Source organism: Syngnathus typhle, linkage group LG12 (assembly GCF_033458585.1).
Source record: "Syngnathus typhle isolate RoL2023-S1 ecotype Sweden linkage group LG12, RoL_Styp_1.0, whole genome shotgun sequence".
NCBI lineage: Eukaryota > Metazoa > Chordata > Actinopteri > Syngnathiformes > Syngnathidae > Syngnathus > Syngnathus typhle.
The window spans coordinates 10,597,573-10,615,072 of NC_083749.1; the positions used below are offsets into that span (position 1 = coordinate 10,597,573).

Sequence of the window (17,500 nt, forward strand, 5' to 3'; positions counted from 1 at the left end):
TCTCGTCCGATCTCGGAAGCTAAGCAGGGTTGGGCCTGGTTAGTACTTGGATGGGAGACCGCCTGGGAATGCCAGGTGCTGTAAGCTTTATTTATTTATTTATTTATTTATTTATTTATTTATTTATTTATTTATTTACTTACTTACTTACTTACTTACTTACTTACTTACTTACTTACTTACTTACTTACTTACTTACTTACTTACTTACTTACTTACTTACTTACTTACTTACTTACTTACTTACTTACTTACTTACAACACCCATTACGTATGGCATTCGGAAACTGCAAGCCGAGTTTAAACTCCGACATTGAAATTATAACCCGAGTTTCCAACCGAGTGGCGTCATCCGTAGCATTATATATAAAACGCACGATTTTTAATGTGATCACGGCTTACGGCCATACTACCCTGAGAACGCCCGATCTCGTCTGATCTCGGAAGCTAAGTAGGGTCGGGCCTGGTTAGTACTTGGATGGGAGACCGCCTGGGAATACCAGGTGCTGTAAGCTTTATTTATTTATTTATTTATTTATTTATTTATTTATTTATTTATTTATTTATTTATTTATTTATTTATTTACTTACTTACTTACTTACTTACTTACTTACTTACTTACTTACTTACTTACTTACTTACTTACTTACTTACTTACTTACTTACTTACTTACTTACTTACTTACTTACTTACTTACTTACTTACTTACTTACTTACTTACTTACTTACTTACTTACAACACCCATTACGTATGGCATTCGGAAACTGCAAGCCGAGTTTAAACTCCGACATTGAAATTATAACCCGCGTTTCCAACCTAGTGGCGTCATCCGTAGCATTATATATAAAACGCATGATTTTTAATGTGATCACGGCTTACGGCCATACTACCCTGAGAACGCCCCATCTCGTCCGATCTCGGAAGCTAAGCAGGGTTGGGCCTGGTTAGTACTTGGATGGGAGACCGCCTGGGAATACCAGGTGCTGTAAGCTTTATTTATTTATTTATTTATTTATTTATTTATTTATTTATTTATTTACTTACTTACTTACTTACTTACTTACTTACTTACTTACTTACTTACTTACTTACTTACTTACTTACTTACTTACTTACTTACTTACTTACTTACTTACTTACTTACAACACCCATTACGTATGGCATTCGGAAACTGCAAGCCGAGTTTAAACTCCGACATTGAAATTATAACCCGCGTTTCCAACCTAGTGGCGTCATCCGTAGCATTATATATAAAACGCATGATTTTTAATGTGATCACGGCTTACGGCCATACTACCCTGATAACGCCCCATCTCGTCCGATCTCGGAAGCTAAGCAGGGTTGGGCCTGGTTAGTACTTGGATGGGAGACCGCCTGGGAATACCAGGTGCTGTAAGCTTTATTTATTTATTTATTTACTTACTTACTTACTTACTTACTTACTTACTTACTTACTTACTTACTTACTTACTTACTTACTTACTTACTTACTTACTTACTTACTTACTTACTTACTTACTTACTTACTTACTTACTTACTTACTTACTTACTTACTTACTTACTTACTTACTTACTTACTTACTTACTTACTTACTTACTTACTTACAACACCCATTACGTATGGCATTCGGAAACTGCAAGCCGAGTTTAAACTCCGACATTGAAATTATAACCCGCGTTTCCAACCTAGTGGCGTCATCCGTAGCATTATATATAAAACGCACGATTTTTAATGTGATCACGGCTTACGGCCATACTACCCTGAGAACGCCCGATCTCGTCCGATCTCGGAAGCTAAGCAGGGTCGGGCCTGGTTAGTACTTGGATGGGAGACCGCCTGGGAATACCAGGTGCTGTAAACTTTATTTATTTATTTATTTATTTATTTATTTATTTATTTATTTATTTATTTATTTATTTATTTATTTATTTATTTACTTACTTACTTACTTACTTACTTACTTACTTACTTACTTACTAACTTACTTACTTACTTACTTACTTACTTACTTACTTACTTACTTACTTACTTACTTACTTACTTACAACACCCATTACGTATGGCATTCGGAAACTGCAAGCCGAGTTTAAACTCCGACATTGAAATTATAACCCGAGTTTCCAACCGTGGCGTCATCCGTAGCATTATATATAAAACGCACGATTTTTAATGTGATCACGGCTTACGGCCATACTACCCTGAGAACGCCCGATCTCGTCCGATCTCGGAAGCTAAGCAGGGTCGGGCCTGGTTAGTACTTGGATGGGAGACCGCCTGGGAATACCAGGTGCTGTAAGCTTTATTTATTTATTTATTTATTTATTTATTTATTTATTTACTTACTTACTTACTTACTTACTTACTTACTTACTTACTTACTTACTTACTTACTTACTTACTTACTTACTTACTTACTTACTTACTTACTTACTTACTTACTTACTTACTTACTTACTTACTTACTTACTTACTTACTTACTTACTTACTTACTTACTTACTTACTTACTTACAACACCCATTACGTATGGCATTCGGAAACTGCAAGCCGAGTTTAAACTCCGACATTGAAATTATAACCCGAGTTTCCAACCTAGTGGCGTCATCCGTAGCATTATATATAAAACGCACGATTTTTAATGTGATCACGGCTTACGGCCATACTACCCTGAGAACGCCCGATCTCGTCCGATCTCGAAAGCTAAGCAGGGTTGGGCCTGGTTAGTACTTGGATGGGAGACCGCCTGGGAATGCCAGGTGCTGTAAGCTTTATTTATTTATTTATTTATTTATTTATTTATTTATTTATTTATTTATTTATTTACTTACTTACTTACTTACTTACTTACTTACTTACTTACTTACTTACTTACTTACTTACTTACTTACTTACTTACTTACTTACTTACTTACTTACTTACTTACTTACTTACTTACTTACTTACTTACTTACTTACTTACTTACTTACTTACTTACAACACCCATTACGTATGGCATTCGGAAACTGCAAGCCGAGTTTAAACTCCGACATTGAAATTATAACCCGAGTTTCCAACCGTGGCGTCATCCGTAGCATTATATATAAAACGCACGATTTTTAATGTGATCACGGCTTACGGCCATACTACCCTGAGAACGCCCGATCTCGTCTGATCTCGGAAGCTAAGTAGGGTCGGGCCTGGTTAGTACTTGGATGGGAGACCGCCTGGGAATACCAGGTGCTGTAAGCTTTATTTATTTATTTATTTATTTATTTATTTATTTATTTATTTATTTACTTACTTACTTACTTACTTACTTACTTACTTACTTACTTACTTACTTACTTACTTACTTACTTACTTACTTACTTACTTACTTACTTACTTACTTACTTACTTACTTACTTACTTACTTACTTACTTACTTACTTACTTACTTACTTACTTACTTACTTACAACACCCATTACGTATGGCATTCGGAAACTGCAAGCCGAGTTTAAACTCCGACATTGAAATTATAACCCGCGTTTCCAACCTAGTGGCGTCATCCGTAGCATTATATATAAAACGCATGATTTTTAATGTGATCACGGCTTACGGCCATACTACCCTGAGAACGCCCCATCTCGTCCGATCTCGGAAGCTAAGCAGGGTTGGGCCTGGTTAGTACTTGGATGGGAGACCGCCTGGGAATACCAGGTGCTGTAAGCTTTATTTATTTATTTATTTATTTACTTACTTACTTACTTACTTACTTACTTACTTACTTACTTACTTACTTACTTACTTACTTACTTACTTACTTACTTACTTACTTACTTACTTACTTACTTACTTACTTACTTACAACACCCATTACGTATGGCATTCGGAAACTGCAAGCCGAGTTTAAACTCCGACATTGAAATTATAACCCGCGTTTCCAACCGAGTGGCGTCATCCGTAGCATTATATATAAAACGCACGATTTTTAATGTGATCACGGCTTACGGCCATACTACCCTGAGAACGCCCGATCTCGTCCGATCTCGGAAGCTAAGCAGGGTCGGGCCTGGTTAGTACTTGGATGGGAGACCGCCTGGGAATACCAGGTGCTGTAAACTTTATTTATTTATTTATTTATTTATTTATTTATTTATTTATTTATTTATTTACTTACTTACTTACTTACTTACTTACTTACTTACTTACTTACTTACTTACTTACTTACTTACTTACTTACTTACTTACTTACTTACTTACTAACTTACTTACTTACTTACTTACTTACTTACTTACAACACCCATTACGTATGGCATTCGGAAACTGCAAGCCGAGTTTAAACTCCGACATTGAAATTATAACCCGAGTTTCCAACCGTGGCGTCATCCGTAGCATTATATATAAAACGCACGATTTTTAATGTGATCACGGCTTACGGCCATACTACCCTGAGAACGCCCGATCTCGTCCGATCTCGGAAGCTAAGCAGGGTCGGGCCTGGTTAGTACTTGGATGGGAGACCGCCTGGGAATACCAGGTGCTGTAAGCTTTATTTATTTATTTATTTATTTATTTATTTACTTACTTACTTACTTACTTACTTACTTACTTACTTACTTACTTACTTACTTACTTACTTACTTACTTACTTACTTACTTACTTACTTACTTACTTACTTACTTACTTACTTACTTACTTACTTACTTACTTACTTACTTACTTACTTACTTACTTACAACACCCATTACGTATGGCATTCGGAAACTGCAAGCCGAGTTTAAACTCCGACATTGAAATTATAACCCGAGTTTCCAACCTAGTGGCGTCATCCGTAGCATTATATATAAAACGCACGATTTTTAATGTGATCACGGCTTACGGCCATACTACCCTGAGAACGCCCGATCTCGTCCGATCTCGGAAGCTAAGCAGGGTCGGGCCTGGTTAGTACTTGGATGGGAGACCGCCTGGGAATACCAGGTGCTGTAAGCTTTATTTATTTATTTACTTACTTACTTACTTACTTACTTACTTACTTACTTACTTACTTACTTACTTACAACACCCATTACGTATGGCATTCGAAAACTGCAGAGCAGACTATGTACAGTGAATAAAGAGGCTGGCTCCCTGTGAACTCAAAGCAGCAGTTTTTATTTGTAAAAGAAACCAAAACAACACATTGCGCTTACATGTAGGGTTTTTCCACTTTTCATGACATATACAGCAAAATGCAGGTCGTAATGGCAAATTTGTGCTACCACATAAAAAGCTGTCAATAACGTTTCATGATAACCATGTTTCCATGAAACGCCCTTTCAGGGGCGATTGTGTCTATAAAATGCATGATTTTGAATGTGATCACGGCTTACGGCCATACTACCCTGAGAACGCCCGATCTCGTCCGATCTCGGAAGCTAAGCAGGGTCGGGCCTGGTTAGTACTTGGATGGGAGACCGCCTGGGAATGCCAGGTGCTGTAAGCTTTATTTATTTATTTATTTATTTATTTATTTATTTATTTATTTATTTATTTATTTATTTATTTACTTACTTACTTACTTACTTACTTACTTACTTACAACACCCATTACGTATGGCATTCGGAAACTGCAAGCCGAGTTTAAACTCCGACATTGAAATTATAACCCGAGTTTCCAACCTGTGGCGTCATCCGTAGCATTATATATAAAATGCACGATTTTTAATGTGATCACGGCTTACGGCCATACTACCCTGAGAACGCCCGATCTCGTCCGATCTCGGAAGCTAAGCAGGGTTGGGCCTGGTTAGTACTTGGATGGGAGACCGCCTGGGAATACCAGGTGCTGTAAGCTTTATTTATTTATTTATTTATTTATTTATTTATTTATTTATTTACTTACTTACTTACTTACTAACTAACTTACTTACTTACTTACTTACTTACTTACAACACCCATTACGTATGGCATTCGGAAACTGCAAGCCGAGTTTAAACTCCGACATTGAAATTATAACCCGAGTTTCCAACCTATATTGGCGTCATCCGTAGCATTATATATAAAATGCACGATTTTGAGTGTGATCACGGCCTTACGGCCATACTACTTACTTACTTACTTACTTACTTACTTACTTACTTACTTACTTACTTACTTACTTACTTACTTACTTACTTACTTACTTACTTACTTACTTACTTACTTACAACACCCATTACGTATGGCATTCGAAAACTGCAAACCGAGTTTAAACTCCGACATTGAAATTATAACCCGAGTTTCCAACCTATATTGTGTGGCGTCTTCCGTAGCATTGTAGTTTACGTCTTTTACCGCTAGAGAGCAGACTATGTACAGTGAATAAAGAGGCTGGCTCCCTGTGAACTCAAAGCAGCAGTTTTTATTTTGTAAAAGAAACCAAAACAACACATTGCGCTTACATGTAGGGTTTTTCCACTTTTCATGACATATACAGCAAAATGCAGGTCGTAATGGCAAATTTGTGCTACCACATAAAAAGCTGTCCGTAACTTTACATGATAGCCATGTTTCCATTAAACGCCCTTTCAGGGGCGATTGTATCTATAAAATGCATGATTTTGAGTGTGATCACGGCTTACGGCCATACTACCCTGAGAACGCCCGATCTCGTCCGATCTCAGAAGCCAAGCAGGGTCGGGCCTGGTTAGTACTTGGATGGGAGACCCCCTGGGAATACCAGGTGCTGTAAGCTTTATTTATTTATTTATTTATTTACTTACTTACTTACTTACTTACTTACTTACTTACTTACTTACTTACTTACTTACTTACTTACTTACTTACTTACTTACTTACTTACTTACTTACTTACTTACTTACTTACTTACTTACTTACTTACTTACTTACTTACTTACTTACTTACTTACTTACTTACTTACTTACTTACTTACTTACAACACCCATTACGTATGGCATTCGGAAACTGCAAGCCGAGTTTAAACTCCGACATTGAAATATAACCCGAGTTTCCAACCTGTGGCGTCATCCGTAGCATTATATATAAAATGCACAATTTTTAATGTGATCACGGCTTACGGCCATACTACCCTGAGAACGCCCGATCTCGTCCGATCTCGGAAGCTAAGCAGGGTCGGGCCTGGTTAGTACTTGGATGGGAGACCGCCTGGGAATACCAGGTGCTGTAAGCTTTATTAATTAATTAATTTATTTATTTATTTATTTATTTATTTACTTACTTACTTACTTACTTACTTACTTACTTACTTACAACACCCATTACGTATGGCATTCGGAAACTGCAAACCGAGTTTAAACTCCGACATTGAAATTATAACCCGAGTTTCCAACCTATATTGTGTGGCGTCATCCGTAGCATTGTAGTTCACGTCTTTTACCGCTAGAGAGCAGACTATGTACAGTGAATAAAGAGGCTGGCTCCCTGTGAACTCAAAGCAGCAGTTTTTATTTGTAAAAGAAACCAAAACAACACATTGCGCTTACATGTAGGGTTTTTCCACTTTTCATGACATATACAGCAAAATGCAGGTCGTAATGGCAAATTTGTGCTACCACATAAAAAGCTGTCAATAACGTTTCATGATAACCATGTTTCCATGAACCGCCCTTTCAGGGGCGATTGTGTCTATAAAATGCATGATTTTGAATGTGATCACGGCTTACGGCCATACTACCCTGAGAACGCCCGATCTCGTCCGATCTCGGAAGCTAAGCAGGGTCGGGCCTGGTTACCGTTTTTTTCCGTGTATAGTGCGCAAAATTTAACTAATTTATTGTCCTAAAATCTGGGGTGCGCATTATACATGGGTACAAAAAAAATTTTAATTTTTTTTTTTTTTTTTTTTTTTTTTAAGTCCCAATGATCGTCACACACGCAGGGAGGCAATGGGTCCCATTTTTATAGTCTTTGGTATGGTCTTAACTAGGCTGGATGTCATTTTTTTTGTTGGCGTTGATTTCTCCGACTGCCCGTAAACGCACCACCGCGCACGGGAAAGAGGCGGCTCTGTATGGGAGAGACGTTGAAGAGGAATAAAAACACCCTTGGAAACCAAAACTTGCCCCTCGTCGTGACTCGGAGCCGCAACAAATGTTTCGGATTTGTGTAGGGTACATTGTGAGACAGCAAACGAGCAGGTGATCGAGCGAGCCTTGTCTGATACGAGAGCATTGCGGTCGCATGGAGCGTGTTTGAAGTGAACAGCAGAGAAGAAAGGAACAAGGCAAAGTGTTGTGAAATAAAATATTACCTGTAATACGGATTTAGGTAGAGAACTGAACTCTCGCTCTTTATATAGCTGACGTGTCTTGCGCATCCGTTCTGCGCATCTGTAATGGCGGCCTCCGTATGATATCCGGTTTGCGTGTGTGCGCGTGTGCGTGTGTGCGAGAGCGAGAGAGAGAGAGAGAGAGAGCGCGAGAGAGAACGCTCAACCGTAGCGCGCCGCCGACCGCCCAACTGCACCGCGCTGGTCGCATTAGTGTGACAGAGCCGTCGCTGAAATTTAGAAGATATTTTTAAAGTCCTGATGTACTTTCTAAAATTTAAGTGGACCTCAGTGCGCACTGCGCAGGGAGCTTAATTTGGTGCAGCGCGCCGGGCGCTCACTGTCGCATTGCTTAAAGAGCGCCTTTGTGTTTTAGGATGAACAGCAGAGACCAAAGGAACAAGGCAAAGTGTTGTGAAATAAAATATTACCTGTAATACGCATTTTGTTATTTGCTGATTGAAACTGCTAATTAAACTGTGAATTGAAACTAATAGGAAGAAAACAACTCTCGCTCTTTATATAGCTGACGTGTCTTGCGCATCCGTTCTGTGCATTTTATTTCACAACACTTTGCCTTGTTCCTTTCTTCTCTGCTGTTCACTTCAAACACGCTCCATGCGACCGCAATGCTCTCGTATCAGACAAGGCTTGCTCGATCACCTGCTCGTTTGCTGTCTCACAATGTACCCTACACAAATCCGAAACATTTGTTGCGGCTCCGAGTCACGACGAGGGGCAAGTTTTGGTTTCCAAGGGTGTTTTTATTCCTCTTCAACGTCTCTCCCATACAGAGCCGCCTCTTTCCCGTGCGCGGTGGTGCGTTTACGGGCAGTCGGAGAAATCAACGCCAACAAAAAAAATTACATCCAGCCTAGTTAAGACCATACCAAAGACTATAAAAATGGGACCCATTGCCTCCCTGCGTGTGTGACAATCATTGGGACTTAAAAAAAAAAAAAAAAAAAAATTAAAATTTTTTTTTTAAAAATTCATAAATATTGGGTGCGTATTATACATGGGTACAAGCTTTTTTCCAGCATCAGCATGCCATTTTTAGGGGTGCGTACTATACATGGGGGCGCACTATACACGGAAAAAAACGGTAGTACTTGGATGGGAGACCGCCTGGGAATACCAGGTGCTGTAAGCTTTATTTATTTATTTATTTATTTATTTATTTATTTATTTATTTATTTATTTATTTATTTATTTATTTATTTATTTATTTATTTATTTATTTATTTATTTATTTATTTATTTACTTACTTACTTACTTACTTACTTACAACACCCATTAGGTATGGCATTCGGAAACTGCAAGCCGAGTTTAAACTCCGACATTGAAATTATAACCCGCGTTTCCAACCTAGTGGCGTCATCCGTAGCATTATATATAAAACGCACGATTTTTAATGTGATCACGGCTTACGGCCATACTACCCTGAGAACGCCCGATCTCGTCCGATCTCGGAAGCTAAGCAGGGTCGGGCCTGGTTAGTACTTGGATGGGAGACCGCCTGGGAATACCAGTTGCTGGAAGCTTTATTTATTTATTTATTTATTTATTTATTTATTTATTTATTTATTTATTTATTTATTTATTTATTTATTTATTTATTTATTTACTTACTTACTTACTTACTTACTTACTTACTTACTTACTTACTTACTTACTTACTTACAACACCCATTACGTATGGCATTCGGAAACTGCAAACCGAGTTTAAACTCCGACATTGAAATTATAACCCGAGTTTCCAACCTATATTGTGTGGCGTCATCCGTAGCATTGTAGTTCACGTCTTTTACCGCTAGAGAGCAGACTATGTACAGTGAATAAAGAGGCTGGCTCCCTGTGAACTCAAAGCAGCAGTTTTTATTTGTAAAAGAAACCAAAACAACACATTGCGCTTACATGTAGGGTTTTTCCACTTTTCATGACATATACAGCAAAATGCAGGTCGTAATGGCAAATTTGTGCTACCACATAAAAAGCTGTCAATAACGTTTCATGATAACCATGTTTCCATGAAACGCCCTTTCAGGGGCGATTGTGTCTATAAAATGCATGATTTTGAATGTGATCACGGCTTACGGCCATACTACCCTGAGAACGCCCGATCTCGTCCGATCTCGGAAGCTAAGCAGGGTCGGGCCTGGTTAGTACTTGGATGGGAGACCGCCTGGGAATACCAGGTGCTGTAAGCTTTATTTATTTATTTATTTATTTATTTATTTATTTATTTATTTATTTATTTATTTACTTACTTACTTACTTACTTACTTACTTACTTACTTACTTACTTACTTACTTACTTACAACACCCATTACGTATGGCATTCGGAAACTGCAAGCCGAGTTTAAACTCCGACATTGAAATTATAACCCGCGTTTCCAACCTAGTGGCGTCATCCGTAGCATTATGTATAAAACGCACGATTTTTAATGTGATCACGGCTTACGGCCATACTACCCTGAGAACGCCCGATCTCGTCCGATCTCGGAAGCTAAGCAGGGTCGGGCCTGGTTAGTACTTGGATGGGAGACCGCCTGGGAATACCAGGTGCTGTAAGCTTTATTTATTTATTTATTTATTTATTTATTTATTTATTTATTTATTTATTTATTTACTTACTTACTTACTTACTTACTTACTTACTTACTTACTTACTTACTTACTTACTTACTTACTTACTTACTTACTTACTTACTTACTTACTTACTTACTTACTTACTTACTTACTTACTTACTTACTTACTTACTTACTTACTTACTTACAACACCCATTACGTATGGCATTCGGAAACTGCAAGCCGAGTTTAAACTCCGACATTGAAATTATAACCCGAGTTTCCAACCTAGTGGCGTCATCCGTAGCATTATATATAAAACGCACGATTTTTAATGTGATCACGGCTTACGGCCATACTACCCTGAGAACGCCCGATCTCGTCCGATCTCGGAAGCTAAGCAGGGTCGGGCCTGGTTAGTACTTGGATGGGAGACCGCCTGGGAATACCAGGTGCTGTAAGCTTTATTTATTTATTTATTTATTTACTTACTTACTTACTTACTTACTTACTTACTTACTTACTTACTTACTTACTTACTTACTTACTTACTTACTTACTTACTTACTTACTTACTTACTTACTTACTTACTTACTTACTTACTTACTTACTTACTTACTTACTTACTTACTTACAACACCCATTACGTATGGCATTCGAAAACTGCAAACCGAGTTTAAACTCCGACATTGAAATTATAACCCGAGTTTCCAACCTATATTGTGTGGCGTCTTCCGTAGCATTGTAGTTTACGTCTTTTACCGCTAGAGAGCAGACTATGTACAGTGAATAAAGAGGCTGGCTCCCTGTGAACTCAAAGCAGCAGTTTTTATTTTGTAAAAGAAACCAAAACAACACATTGCGCTTACATGTAGGGTTTTTCCACTTTTCATGACATATACAGCAAAATGCAGGTCGTAATGGCAAATTTGTGCTACCACATAAAAAGCTGTCCGTAACTTTACATGATAGCCATGTTTCCATTAAACGCCCTTTCAGGGGCGATTGTATCTATAAAATGCATGATTTTGAGTGTGATCACGGCTTACGGCCATACTACCCTGAGAACGCCCGATCTCGTCCGATCTCGGAAGCCAAGCAGGGTCGGGCCTGGTTAGTACTTGGATGGGAGACCGCCTGGGAATACCAGGTGCTGTAAGCTTTATTTATTTATTTATTTATTTATTTATTTATTTATTTACTTACTTACTTACTTACTTACTTACTTACTTACTTACTTACTTACTTACTTACTTACTTACTTACTTACTTACTTACTTACTTACTTACTTACTTACTTACTTACAACACCCATTACGTATGGCATTCGGAAACTGCAAGCCGAGTTTAAACTCCGACATTGAAATTATAACCCGAGTTTCCAACCGAGTGGCGTCATCCGTAGCATTATATATAAAACGCACGATTTTTAATGTGATCACGGCTTACGGCCATACTACCCTGAGAACGCCCGATCTCGTCTGATCTCGGAAGCTAAGTAGGGTCGGGCCTGGTTAGTACTTGGATGGGAGACCGCCTGGGAATACCAGGTGCTGTAAGCTTTATTTATTTATTTATTTATTTATTTATTTATTTATTTATTTATTTATTTATTTATTTATTTACTTACTTACTTACTTACTTACTTACTTACTTACTTACTTACTTACTTACTTACTTACTTACTTACTTACTTACTTACTTACTTACTTACTTACTTACTTACTTACTTACTTACTTACTTACTTACTTACTTACTTACTTACTTACTTACTTACTTACAACACCCATTACGTATGGCATTCGGAAACTGCAAGCCGAGTTTAAACTCCGACATTGAAATTATAACCCGCGTTTCCAACCTAGTGGCGTCATCCGTAGCATTATATATAAAACGCACGATTTTTAATGTGATCACGGCTTACGGCCATACTACCCTGAGAACGCCCGATCTCGTCCGATCTCGGAAGCTAAGCAGGGTCGGGCCTGGTTAGTACTTGGATGGGAGACCGCCTGGGAATACCAGGTGCTGTAAACTTTATTTATTTATTTATTTATTTATTTATTTATTTATTTATTTATTTATTTATTTATTTATTTATTTATTTATTTATTTACTTACTTACTTACTTACTTACTTACTTACTTACTAACTTACTTACTTACTTACTTACTTACTTACTTACTTACTTACTTACTTACAACACCCATTACGTATGGCATTCGGAAACTGCAAGCCGAGTTTAAACTCCGACATTGAAATTATAACCCGAGTTTCCAACCGTGGCGTCATCCGTAGCATTATATATAAAACGCACGATTTTTAATGTGATCACGGCTTACGGCCATACTACCCTGAGAACGCCCGATCTCGTCCGATCTCGGAAGCTAAGCAGGGTCGGGCCTGGTTAGTACTTGGATGGGAGACCGCCTGGGAATACCAGGTGCTGTAAGCTTTATTTATTTATTTATTTATTTATTTATTTATTTACTTACTTACTTACTTACTTACTTACTTACTTACTTACTTACTTACTTACTTACTTACTTACTTACTTACTTACTTACTTACTTACTTACTTACTTACTTACTTACTTACTTACTTACTTACTTACTTACTTACTTACTTACTTACTTACTTACTTACAACACCCATTACGTATGGCATTCGGAAACTGCAAGCCGAGTTTAAACTCCGACATTGAAATTATAACCCGAGTTTCCAACCTAGTGGCGTCATCCGTAGCATTATATATAAAACGCACGATTTTTAATGTGATCACGGCTTACGGCCATACTACCCTGAGAACGCCCGATCTCGTCCGATCTCGAAAGCTAAGCAGGGTTGGGCCTGGTTAGTACTTGGATGGGAGACCGCCTGGGAATGCCAGGTGCTGTAAGCTTTATTTATTTATTTATTTATTTATTTATTTATTTATTTATTTATTTATTTACTTACTTACTTACTTACTTACTTACTTACTTACTTACTTACTTACTTACTTACTTACTTACTTACTTACTTACTTACTTACTTACTTACTTACTTACTTACTTACTTACTTACTTACTTACTTACTTACTTACTTACTTACTTACAACACCCATTACGTATGGCATTCGGAAACTGCAAGCCGAGTTTAAACTCCGACATTGAAATTATAACCCGAGTTTCCAACCGTGGCGTCATCCGTAGCATTATATATAAAACGCACGATTTTTAATGTGATCACGGCTTACGGCCATACTACCCTGAGAACGCCCGATCTCGTCTGATCTCGGAAGCTAAGTAGGGTCGGGCCTGGTTAGTACTTGGATGGGAGACCGCCTGGGAATACCAGGTGCTGTAAGCTTTATTTATTTATTTATTTATTTATTTATTTATTTATTTATTTACTTACTTACTTACTTACTTACTTACTTACTTACTTACTTACTTACTTACTTACTTACTTACTTACTTACTTACTTACTTACTTACTTACTTACTTACTTACTTACTTACTTACTTACTTACTTACTTACTTACTTACTTACTTACTTACTTACTTACTTACTTACTTACTTACTTACTTACTTACTTACTTACTTACTTACTTACTTACTTACTTACTTACTTACTTACTTACTTACAACACCCATTACGTATGGCATTCGGAAACTGCAAGCCGAGTTTAAACTCCGACATTGAAATTATAACCCGCGTTTCCAACCTAGTGGCGTCATCCGTAGCATTATATATAAAACGCATGATTTTTAATGTGATCACGGCTTACGGCCATACTACCCTGAGAACGCCCCATCTCGTCCGATCTCGGAAGCTAAGCAGGGTTGGGCCTGGTTAGTACTTGGATGGGAGACCGCCTGGGAATACCAGGTGCTGTAAGCTTTATTTATTTATTTATTTATTTACTTACTTACTTACTTACTTACTTACTTACTTACTTACTTACTTACTTACTTACTTACTTACTTACTTACTTACTTACTTACTTACTTACTTACTTACTTACTTACTTACTTACTTACTTACTTACAACACCCATTACGTATGGCATTCGGAAACTGCAAGCCGAGTTTAAACTCCGACATTGAAATTATAACCCGCGTTTCCAACCTAGTGGCGTCATCCGTAGCATTATATATAAAACGCACGATTTTTAATGTGATCACGGCTTACGGCCATACTACCCTGAGAACGCCCGATCTCGTCCGATCTCGGAAGCTAAGCAGGGTCGGGCCTGGTTAGTACTTGGATGGGAGACCGCCTGGGAATACCAGGTGCTGTAAACTTTATTTATTTATTTATTTATTTATTTATTTACTTACTTACTTACTTACTTACTTACTTACTTACTTACTTACTTACTTACTTACTTACTTACTTACTTACTTACTTACTAACTTACTTACTTACTTACTTACTTACTTACTTACAACACCCATTACGTATGGCATTCGGAAACTGCAAGCCGAGTTTAAACTCCGACATTGAAATTATAACCCGAGTTTCCAACCGTGGCGTCATCCGTAGCATTATATATAAAACGCACGATTTTTAATGTGATCACGGCTTACGGCCATACTACCCTGAGAACGCCCGATCTCGTCCGATCTCGGAAGCTAAGCAGGGTCGGGCCTGGTTAGTACTTGGATGGGAGACCGCCTGGGAATACCAGGTGCTGTAAGCTTTATTTATTTATTTATTTATTTATTTATTTATTTACTTACTTACTTACTTACTTACTTACTTACTTACTTACTTACTTACTTACTTACTTACTTACTTACTTACTTACTTACTTACTTACTTACTTACTTACTTACTTACTTACTTACTTACTTACTTACTTACTTACTTACTTACTTACTTACTTACTTACAACACCCATTACGTATGGCATTCGGAAACTGCAAGCCGAGTTTAAACTCCGACATTGAAATTATAACCCGAGTTTCCAACCTAGTGGCGTCATCCGTAGCATTATATATAAAACGCACGATTTTTAATGTGATCACGGCTTACGGCCATACTACCCTGAGAACGCCCGATCTCGTCCGATCTCGGAAGCTAAGCAGGGTCGGGCCTGGTTAGTACTTGGATGGGAGACCGCCTGGGAATACCAGGTGCTGTAAGCTTTATTCATTTATTTACTTACTTACTTACTTACTTACTTACTTACTTACTTACTTACTTACTTACTTACTTACTTACTTACAACACCCATTACGTATGGCATTCGAAAACTGCAGAGCAGACTATGTACAGTGAATAAAGAGGCTGGCTCCCTGTGAACTCAAAGCAGCAGTTTTTATTTGTAAAAGAAACCAAAACAACACATTGCGCTTACATGTAGGGTTTTTCCACTTTTCATGACATATACAGCAAAATGCAGGTCGTAATGGCAAATTTGTGCTACCACATAAAAAGCTGTCAATAACGTTTCATGATAACCATGTTTCCATGAAACGCCCTTTCAGGGGCGATTGTGTCTATAAAATGCATGATTTTGAATGTGATCACGGCTTACGGCCATACTACCCTGAGAACGCCCGATCTCGTCCGATCTCGGAAGCTAAGCAGGGTCGGGCCTGGTTAGTACTTGGATGGGAGACCGCCTGGGAATGCCAGGTGCTGTAAGCTTTATTTATTTATTTATTTATTTATTTATTTATTTATTTATTTATTTATTTATTTATTTATTTATTTATTTATTTATTTATTTATTTATTTACTTACTTACTTACTTACTTACTTACTTACTTACAACACCCATTACGTATGGCATTCGGAAACTGCAAGCCGAGTTTAAACTCCGACATTGAAATTATAACCCGAGTTTCCAACCTGTGGCGTCATCCGTAGCATTATATATAAAATGCACGATTTTTAATGTGATCACGGCTTACGGCCATACTACCCTGAGAACGCCCGATCTCGTCCGATCTCGGAAGCTAAGCAGGGTTGGGCCTGGTTAGTACTTGGATGGGAGACCGCCTGGGAATACCAGGTGCTGTAAGCTTTATTTATTTATTTATTTATTTATTTATTTATTTATTTACTTACTTACTTACTTACTTACTAACTAACTTACTTACTTACTTACTTACTTACTTACAACACCCATTACGTATGGCATTCGGAAACTGCAAGCCGAGTTTAAACTCCGACATTGAAATTATAACCCGAGTTTCCAACCTATATTGGCGTCATCCGTAGCATTATATATAAAATGCACGATTTTGAGTGTGATCACGGCCTTACGGCCATACTACTTACTTACTTACTTACTTACTTACTTACTTACTTACTTACTTACTTACTTACTTACTTACTTACTTACTTACTTACTTACTTACTTACTTACTTACTTACTTACTTACTTACAACACCCATTACGTATGGCATTCGAAAACTGCAAACCGAGTTTAAACTCCGACATTGAAATTATAACCCGAGTTTCCAACCTATATTGTGTGGCGTCTTCCGTAGCATTGTAGTTTACGTCTTTTACCGCTAGAGAGCAGACTATGTACAGTGAATAAAGAGGCTGGCTCCCTGTGAACTCAAAGCAGCAGTTTTTATTTTGTAAAAGAAACCAAAACAACACATTGCGCTTACATGTAGGGTTTTTCCACTTTTCATGACATATACAGCAAAATGCAGGTCGTAATGGC

At 37.7% G+C, this 17,500-nt stretch overlaps 32 non-coding genes across 32 annotated transcripts in view; all 32 read left to right on the forward strand.

The window, feature by feature from the left end:
• Positions 1-87, forward strand: part of LOC133164797 (5S ribosomal RNA) — a 119-nt gene extending 32 nt beyond the window's left edge. Inside the window, exon 1 of the ribosomal RNA XR_009717282.1 lies at positions 1-87. This exon is cut by the window's left edge and continues 32 nt beyond it. This is a non-coding gene — a ribosomal RNA (5S ribosomal RNA).
• A 309-nt stretch (positions 88-396) lies between these two features.
• LOC133164001 (5S ribosomal RNA) lies at positions 397-515 on the forward strand. Its single transcript, XR_009716529.1, has one exon. It is a non-coding gene; the product is annotated as a 5S ribosomal RNA (ribosomal RNA).
• Positions 516-876: 361 nt separating this feature from the next.
• LOC133164292 (5S ribosomal RNA) lies at positions 877-995 on the forward strand. The gene has a single exon (XR_009716807.1). It is a non-coding gene; the product is annotated as a 5S ribosomal RNA (ribosomal RNA).
• Positions 996-1,284: 289 nt separating this feature from the next.
• On the forward strand, positions 1,285-1,403 carry LOC133164234 (5S ribosomal RNA). The gene has a single exon (XR_009716752.1). It is a non-coding gene; the product is annotated as a 5S ribosomal RNA (ribosomal RNA).
• A 345-nt stretch (positions 1,404-1,748) lies between these two features.
• On the forward strand, positions 1,749-1,867 carry LOC133165023 (5S ribosomal RNA). Its single transcript, XR_009717499.1, has one exon. It is a non-coding gene; the product is annotated as a 5S ribosomal RNA (ribosomal RNA).
• A 319-nt stretch (positions 1,868-2,186) lies between these two features.
• LOC133164731 (5S ribosomal RNA) lies at positions 2,187-2,305 on the forward strand. Its single transcript, XR_009717216.1, has one exon. It is a non-coding gene; the product is annotated as a 5S ribosomal RNA (ribosomal RNA).
• Positions 2,306-2,654: 349 nt separating this feature from the next.
• Positions 2,655-2,773, forward strand: LOC133164016 (5S ribosomal RNA). Its single transcript, XR_009716544.1, has one exon. It is a non-coding gene; the product is annotated as a 5S ribosomal RNA (ribosomal RNA).
• Positions 2,774-3,116: 343 nt separating this feature from the next.
• On the forward strand, positions 3,117-3,235 carry LOC133164002 (5S ribosomal RNA). Its single transcript, XR_009716530.1, has one exon. It is a non-coding gene; the product is annotated as a 5S ribosomal RNA (ribosomal RNA).
• A 345-nt stretch (positions 3,236-3,580) lies between these two features.
• Positions 3,581-3,699, forward strand: LOC133164293 (5S ribosomal RNA). Its single transcript, XR_009716808.1, has one exon. It is a non-coding gene; the product is annotated as a 5S ribosomal RNA (ribosomal RNA).
• A 273-nt stretch (positions 3,700-3,972) lies between these two features.
• LOC133165024 (5S ribosomal RNA) lies at positions 3,973-4,091 on the forward strand. Its single transcript, XR_009717500.1, has one exon. It is a non-coding gene; the product is annotated as a 5S ribosomal RNA (ribosomal RNA).
• Positions 4,092-4,402: 311 nt separating this feature from the next.
• On the forward strand, positions 4,403-4,521 carry LOC133164732 (5S ribosomal RNA). The gene has a single exon (XR_009717217.1). It is a non-coding gene; the product is annotated as a 5S ribosomal RNA (ribosomal RNA).
• Positions 4,522-4,846: 325 nt separating this feature from the next.
• Positions 4,847-4,965, forward strand: LOC133164733 (5S ribosomal RNA). Its single transcript, XR_009717218.1, has one exon. It is a non-coding gene; the product is annotated as a 5S ribosomal RNA (ribosomal RNA).
• Positions 4,966-5,339: 374 nt separating this feature from the next.
• LOC133164841 (5S ribosomal RNA) lies at positions 5,340-5,458 on the forward strand. Its single transcript, XR_009717324.1, has one exon. It is a non-coding gene; the product is annotated as a 5S ribosomal RNA (ribosomal RNA).
• Positions 5,459-5,690: 232 nt separating this feature from the next.
• On the forward strand, positions 5,691-5,809 carry LOC133164635 (5S ribosomal RNA). The gene has a single exon (XR_009717126.1). It is a non-coding gene; the product is annotated as a 5S ribosomal RNA (ribosomal RNA).
• A 761-nt stretch (positions 5,810-6,570) lies between these two features.
• LOC133164350 (5S ribosomal RNA) lies at positions 6,571-6,689 on the forward strand. The gene has a single exon (XR_009716863.1). It is a non-coding gene; the product is annotated as a 5S ribosomal RNA (ribosomal RNA).
• Positions 6,690-7,028: 339 nt separating this feature from the next.
• Positions 7,029-7,147, forward strand: LOC133164734 (5S ribosomal RNA). The gene has a single exon (XR_009717219.1). It is a non-coding gene; the product is annotated as a 5S ribosomal RNA (ribosomal RNA).
• A 2,524-nt stretch (positions 7,148-9,671) lies between these two features.
• On the forward strand, positions 9,672-9,790 carry LOC133164483 (5S ribosomal RNA). Its single transcript, XR_009716992.1, has one exon. It is a non-coding gene; the product is annotated as a 5S ribosomal RNA (ribosomal RNA).
• Positions 9,791-10,337: 547 nt separating this feature from the next.
• LOC133164736 (5S ribosomal RNA) lies at positions 10,338-10,456 on the forward strand. Its single transcript, XR_009717221.1, has one exon. It is a non-coding gene; the product is annotated as a 5S ribosomal RNA (ribosomal RNA).
• A 249-nt stretch (positions 10,457-10,705) lies between these two features.
• On the forward strand, positions 10,706-10,824 carry LOC133164737 (5S ribosomal RNA). Its single transcript, XR_009717222.1, has one exon. It is a non-coding gene; the product is annotated as a 5S ribosomal RNA (ribosomal RNA).
• Positions 10,825-11,165: 341 nt separating this feature from the next.
• LOC133164738 (5S ribosomal RNA) lies at positions 11,166-11,284 on the forward strand. Its single transcript, XR_009717223.1, has one exon. It is a non-coding gene; the product is annotated as a 5S ribosomal RNA (ribosomal RNA).
• A 580-nt stretch (positions 11,285-11,864) lies between these two features.
• On the forward strand, positions 11,865-11,983 carry LOC133164909 (5S ribosomal RNA). Its single transcript, XR_009717388.1, has one exon. It is a non-coding gene; the product is annotated as a 5S ribosomal RNA (ribosomal RNA).
• A 281-nt stretch (positions 11,984-12,264) lies between these two features.
• Positions 12,265-12,383, forward strand: LOC133164004 (5S ribosomal RNA). The gene has a single exon (XR_009716532.1). It is a non-coding gene; the product is annotated as a 5S ribosomal RNA (ribosomal RNA).
• Positions 12,384-12,740: 357 nt separating this feature from the next.
• On the forward strand, positions 12,741-12,859 carry LOC133163946 (5S ribosomal RNA). Its single transcript, XR_009716476.1, has one exon. It is a non-coding gene; the product is annotated as a 5S ribosomal RNA (ribosomal RNA).
• A 299-nt stretch (positions 12,860-13,158) lies between these two features.
• On the forward strand, positions 13,159-13,277 carry LOC133164739 (5S ribosomal RNA). Its single transcript, XR_009717224.1, has one exon. It is a non-coding gene; the product is annotated as a 5S ribosomal RNA (ribosomal RNA).
• Positions 13,278-13,606: 329 nt separating this feature from the next.
• On the forward strand, positions 13,607-13,725 carry LOC133164017 (5S ribosomal RNA). Its single transcript, XR_009716545.1, has one exon. It is a non-coding gene; the product is annotated as a 5S ribosomal RNA (ribosomal RNA).
• Positions 13,726-14,056: 331 nt separating this feature from the next.
• Positions 14,057-14,175, forward strand: LOC133164005 (5S ribosomal RNA). The gene has a single exon (XR_009716533.1). It is a non-coding gene; the product is annotated as a 5S ribosomal RNA (ribosomal RNA).
• A 417-nt stretch (positions 14,176-14,592) lies between these two features.
• LOC133164294 (5S ribosomal RNA) lies at positions 14,593-14,711 on the forward strand. The gene has a single exon (XR_009716809.1). It is a non-coding gene; the product is annotated as a 5S ribosomal RNA (ribosomal RNA).
• A 285-nt stretch (positions 14,712-14,996) lies between these two features.
• LOC133163947 (5S ribosomal RNA) lies at positions 14,997-15,115 on the forward strand. The gene has a single exon (XR_009716477.1). It is a non-coding gene; the product is annotated as a 5S ribosomal RNA (ribosomal RNA).
• Positions 15,116-15,394: 279 nt separating this feature from the next.
• Positions 15,395-15,513, forward strand: LOC133164740 (5S ribosomal RNA). The gene has a single exon (XR_009717225.1). It is a non-coding gene; the product is annotated as a 5S ribosomal RNA (ribosomal RNA).
• Positions 15,514-15,842: 329 nt separating this feature from the next.
• LOC133164742 (5S ribosomal RNA) lies at positions 15,843-15,961 on the forward strand. The gene has a single exon (XR_009717227.1). It is a non-coding gene; the product is annotated as a 5S ribosomal RNA (ribosomal RNA).
• A 386-nt stretch (positions 15,962-16,347) lies between these two features.
• Positions 16,348-16,466, forward strand: LOC133164842 (5S ribosomal RNA). Its single transcript, XR_009717325.1, has one exon. It is a non-coding gene; the product is annotated as a 5S ribosomal RNA (ribosomal RNA).
• A 260-nt stretch (positions 16,467-16,726) lies between these two features.
• On the forward strand, positions 16,727-16,845 carry LOC133164647 (5S ribosomal RNA). Its single transcript, XR_009717137.1, has one exon. It is a non-coding gene; the product is annotated as a 5S ribosomal RNA (ribosomal RNA).
• The last annotated feature ends 655 nt before the right edge of the window (positions 16,846-17,500 follow it).